Source organism: Nicotiana tomentosiformis, chromosome 6 (genome assembly GCF_000390325.3).
Source record: "Nicotiana tomentosiformis chromosome 6, ASM39032v3, whole genome shotgun sequence".
NCBI lineage: Eukaryota > Viridiplantae > Streptophyta > Magnoliopsida > Solanales > Solanaceae > Nicotiana > Nicotiana tomentosiformis.
Genome location: NC_090817.1, coordinates 47,950,375 through 47,955,693, shown reverse-complemented (window position 1 = coordinate 47,955,693; position 5,319 = coordinate 47,950,375). Strand labels below are relative to the sequence as shown.

Sequence of the window (5,319 nt, the reverse complement as noted above, 5' to 3'; positions counted from 1 at the left end):
TATAAATAGCTAATAAAAAGTGTAGTAGAGTAAGCTATTGTTATGTTGAGCTTTATATTCTCTCATCTGACTCTGTTTCATCTCCTTTTATGTTCTCTCTATCAGTTGGTTTCCATTAATGTTCAATTGCAATTTCCTTTATTAGTCTATTGTAATTCAGTTGAGTAATCTCTCTCTCTCTCTCTCTCTCTCTCTCTCTCTCTCTCTATATATATATATATATATATATATATATATATATATATATATATAAAGTTGGGGATGAGAAATGTGATGTGGCACTTCCTATGACCAGCATTGGTATTTATCTATTTTCTCCCTTTTCTACAATTTCTTATTCATTCTACTACATAACAAACAAACCAATTTGGGAAAAGACTATAGTTTTGCTTCTGAAGGGTCACATTAGTAACGTAAAACACTAACCGTTTGCTTCTGAAAAGTCGCGTTGTAATCAATTCCATTTACGCTACCGTTTCCGGTCGTTCACTGTCTTTTGTCCTCCTCTAATATCTACCCATGCAAAGTGCAACAATTATATTCTAAACAGACAGCCCTATGGGTATGCCTCCAGCTTATTCTGTGTTGCAATATCCTTCTTCTTCAATTCCTAGAATTATTAACAATGATATGATTGCTTAAATTTAAGTATTGATATTATTCTTTGTTGCGCAGTTTTACTTTTGAAGAAATGAAGAGATTTGACCACCACCGGACATAAATTTCGCGGCACAGGCCCCCTCATGTTCCAGATGCTCATGATTGTTTTGACGTCAATAAATAGACAACGATCATGTATGCATACTCTCCCACTTGAGAATTCATGTTGCCTTAAAAATATTATAAATTGAAGTGTTATTTGGAGAAAATTCTGTTTTAAAAGGCTAGATAAGTTATCCAGAATGATAATTGTCCGCCTCATTCTGTTGGAAAATTTGATAAAAAGGAAGTATTAGAAGTTGAAGTAAAAAGAAGTTAATGCTATATATGCAGATATGAAATTCACTTGGCAATAGGATTCAAAAGAAGATCTCTCTCTCTTATTTTGCTGTTTCTTGGGTAAGGGTTATAGCAAACTGAGTTTGCTCTTTTGTCATTGGTGCATTCACAAAGTGACTGGCAGAGTGACAGTTGGAGAGCTCGGAATATGAGATATGTTGGTGAAATTCTTTTTGCTTCATTAAAATTTTCTTCTTCTTTTTCTCAATTTGAATTGAATAATTGTTAACCTTTTTCATCTTTCTACTCTTTATTTAACCGTTTAATGTTGTATACTTTCAAGTACAAAATAATACTTAGGTAATGTATTAGTTATGGTGAGCCAAACATCTAAAGGATTTTGCTGTTTGAACACATCTATTGGGATTCAGGAACGACAGTAGCTTAACTTTTGGCCTACTTCGGGGAATTATATTTGATCTAATTTTTTTTTGTATGGAATGAATTAATCATACCGCTTTTGGCCTACTTCGCGAGACTTTTGGACTCATGTGTAGTGTGACAAAAGTCTTGAGTTGATTAGAATTAGGAGTTAAGGTATGTTTTACGTTATAAGAATTCCATTTCTTTTTCGTTCATGATTAGATAATCGAACGAAGAGAGATACTACATGTTCGCCAAGTGTATTCATCTTCAACAGTTATCTTTATGAAATTGTCTTGTATTCACTATAACTGGGAAGCAAGCCATCAAAGCCTTATTCTTCTGGCACATTAATTTCTCATGCCTGTGTTGATCCTCCAATTTATGGTAATTGCTGGAATACATATATAGTTGGGTGCTGAGAGAAAAGGTGGTTAAGTTTTTGCATCTGAACATTTCTTCAGCTCATGATATATAATGCAATCCTACATACATGACAAGACGATTCATTCAAATTTTTTTGCATTGAAAAATGAATAAATTAAATTATATCGCCAATCAATTCCCTGTATCTGCTCATTAGTACTTTTAGTCTCTTTACTTGCATACTATTTTTGTGCTTTTAAGTCTCTTTAGTTACTTTCATTACTGGGAAGTTACAAAGGAAGAAAGAAAAGGAAGAATTGGAAAAAGTAAAATAATCTCAAGTGATTAAAATTAGAGAACCAAGTTATAAAAAGAATTAAAACTTGAAATATATTCCATATTTGGACTTAAGGACTAAATTTTTTTAAATACTCAAATATTATAGAAAAAAATTAGCTCTTTTTATGAGAGAACTAGTTTTAATATAATTAGCCAGCGTGAGTTGTTAATTAGACTGTTTTATAATCATTCTAATACCCTACTGTACATTTTTAAGACCTAACTACTGTGAAAAATTCAGCAATATTGAAGCACTAATAGTACAACCACAAAATATATGATCCATAATTTCTTCACAAGGTCTAACACCACATCATTAGAAGACAAAACAAAATCCAAAGGATTTGATCTTATCATCTGTAGGCAGCTTTCTTTGTAACAAATTCCACATTAGAGAGGACAATTTAAATAGATGAGGCTTCATCAAAGGCATTTTATTCATAAGAGATGGATTTTGACGCTATTTAATGAGGTTTCATGCATTCAAGCAAATAATATTTCTTATAAGTATAGCCAATCCAAACAACCTAGTAATATTTTGATACCAAATGAATTTTAATCCCACCTATCTTAACAGGAAAAATCTAGGAACAAAGTGAGAAAATTTCGCAAGTGACACCACAACATTACATATCTACAATTTCCTTTCCTTTCCTTTCCTAACACAACACATCATATTTGGGTCAAAAAGTTTTTTTTTTCTTTTTAACTACGGAATAATAAAAAAACAAACTTTTTTGACTATATAACATCTAATTTAATCAACTTTCAGTATTTATTTTCGTTTTCAGGAAGCGCGTTCACAATCCCAAAAATACAAGTGTTTACAGTTGCATTCAAAGGGACATCTCAGCAGAGAAAGACTTCTGTTACCTACATTTCTTTCTTCTCGCGAACAAAACAACTAAAGGGAGATTTTTTTTATTCCCTCATCCTCCTTGCTCTACACCCAATCTTTAAACCTAATCATAGCCGCCATCCTCACATCTCAATACTCCCACTTTAAACCCTACACCGCAACAATAAATATTGAACAGAATCCGTACAAAATATTATCATTCTCTATAATCAATATTCACTAAAATGAAATTTCTAGTCTTCAACCAAAAAGAGAAGAAAAGTGACAAACCTGTTCAAATTGATAACCATGTTATTATCAGTTTCTGAGTCTTCACCCAGTTCAAATAGACATCACGTGAGTCTTCAGCCTTTGAGAGAAAAATTTGAAATAGTTGATTGTTAAGGACTTCATATGCTTTCAGATTAAAAAACACATTGAGAGGATAGGGTTTCGTTTTGGAAAAAATACGAGAGATAGGGGGATGGGGTTGGTGGGGGGTTAATTAATATGCGTATTCTTATTTCATCTAATGAATAGGAGTAATTTTTATATTGGCGCGGTGGCGCTTTTACTCGCCGCTTAGCTTAGCTTATTAGGGACGGGCAATTTATCTTTTCAATTAATTTAGAAAATAAAAAGAGAATTAGGGACCGGTCAAAAAACTTGTCCCTATGGGCACACTTTTATGGACCAGATTTCCGCAGTGTTGGTCGCTAATAAACCTTTTTCTTGTAGTGCAAATTACCTTAGAACCCTCTGAGGTGTGTACGGCTGAATTCCTTCCAATCTCACTAACTCGATGTAGTACTTTTCCGGGCTTCTCAAAATTGCCATGCCACTTAGCCACGAAAGTTTCAAGTTCACGAATTCTCCGCTCAAATGGGTCATCATGTCTCGTCACTCCTCTTGCCCATGCAGCATAACCCAATGTCTCATTCTTTCGTTATGGCTCCTGGTCATGTTACCGATGCCAGCAAAATAGTCAATGGTTTCCTACTTGTGAAAGAGATGTTATGCGGCCCATATCTGGAGTAATAAGTTGCAGCCATTGAAAAACCATATCCTTTAGAGCATGCTAACAGTGCCCGGAATGTCTCTGCCAATATCATGGGAACAAGGGTCACTTGCAGATTCCCTCAAAAGGTTGCCAAGACCAGAGGCAGCAGGTTGACGTTGATTCGTCCCTTTCTTTGCGGGAAAACTAATAATCCCAACAATGCCGGAGAAATGGTTAGGGGACAAAGACTCTCCCATGTTGTTTGATCGTATTGGAAATATTCAAGGTGCCACTCGTAACTTTCCCGGTGTCCGAATTTGTCGAACAGCTGGTCCAAACTAACCCATCCATCTTCGATGTTTCTCAAATTTCTGTTTCTTGTCATAACCAATGCATGAAGGAACCTATGGTCAGGCATGACAACTGGCAGTGTCGATTTCCATCCGGCAAATGGTAACTCCATGAAGCTGGTAATCTCATCCAGTATTGGTATCAATTTACAATGGACAAACTTGAAGACCACCTTAGCTGGGTCCCAAAACTCTATCAACAGCCTAGTAAGGACATTGTCGGCTCGGATGTTCATCAAGGCGGTCAGTGTTCCCAAGTGTATTATGATCTCCATGCTCCTGTCAGATTTTTCTCCACCATTGCTTCAGCTCGTGCGGTGCACCCATGACGATGTTAATCTCGGGGATGTTGATGTTGATTTCCATCTAAAGAGGTGAAAAGTTTGGTAAGTGTTTGCTCCTGGATCTTTAGAGTCTTATTTTGATTGGTTCGTCGTTCCACAAAAGGCATATCATCGGGTGCATGACCCGTTGACATTAAGGCATATTTTCTAATTGTGAGTCCACACCAAGGACTGACTTACCTAAGGTTTATGCAGCATGACCTATGTTTACTAGAGTAGAGTATTTCCTAATTTTAGAGTTAGACTGAATAACTGCAAGATGTTATGTCAGTTGACCCGTTGCCATGTTGTTGCATCCTATTTTGCACTAGTCAAAATAAAATATAACTAATGGTTCATCTAAGGTTGATAAAAGAGAGTTGCCACCCAATATTTGTAGGCATATTAGGGTACCTATAAGTCCGTAAGTTTATTATCCTAATAGTCTGCTAACCATTGGGCGTTGTGTAAGGGTTCTAGTTATTCTAAGGGGAAGGTGTTAGACATCCCTTAAAATTTACCTGAGGTGGCTCCTTAAACAAAGGTTAGGTTTGGGGGAAAGGAATATCTATATTCTGCTCAGTTTAATGTCTAAAATGGCTAAATAAGATTTGTAAAGAATGATTTGAAACCTTGTTAGAAAAACTCATTATTTTGGGAAAGCTGTGAATTCTATTTGAAAAGAGAGATATTATTTATGAGGTTGTTTAACTTGTAAAGCGAAAGATTTACCCGGTGGAA

At 35.4% G+C, this 5,319-nt stretch overlaps 1 long non-coding RNA gene across 1 annotated transcript; it reads right to left on the bottom strand.

The window, feature by feature from the left end:
• Positions 1-2,823: 2,823 nt before the first annotated feature.
• Positions 2,824-3,480, bottom strand: LOC104092222 (uncharacterized). The gene is made up of 2 exons (XR_685367.4): positions 3,197-3,480; positions 2,824-3,076 (listed from the first exon to the last, which is right to left on the bottom strand). It is a non-coding gene; the product is annotated as an uncharacterized lncRNA (long non-coding RNA).
• Positions 3,481-5,319: the final 1,839 nt, after the last annotated feature.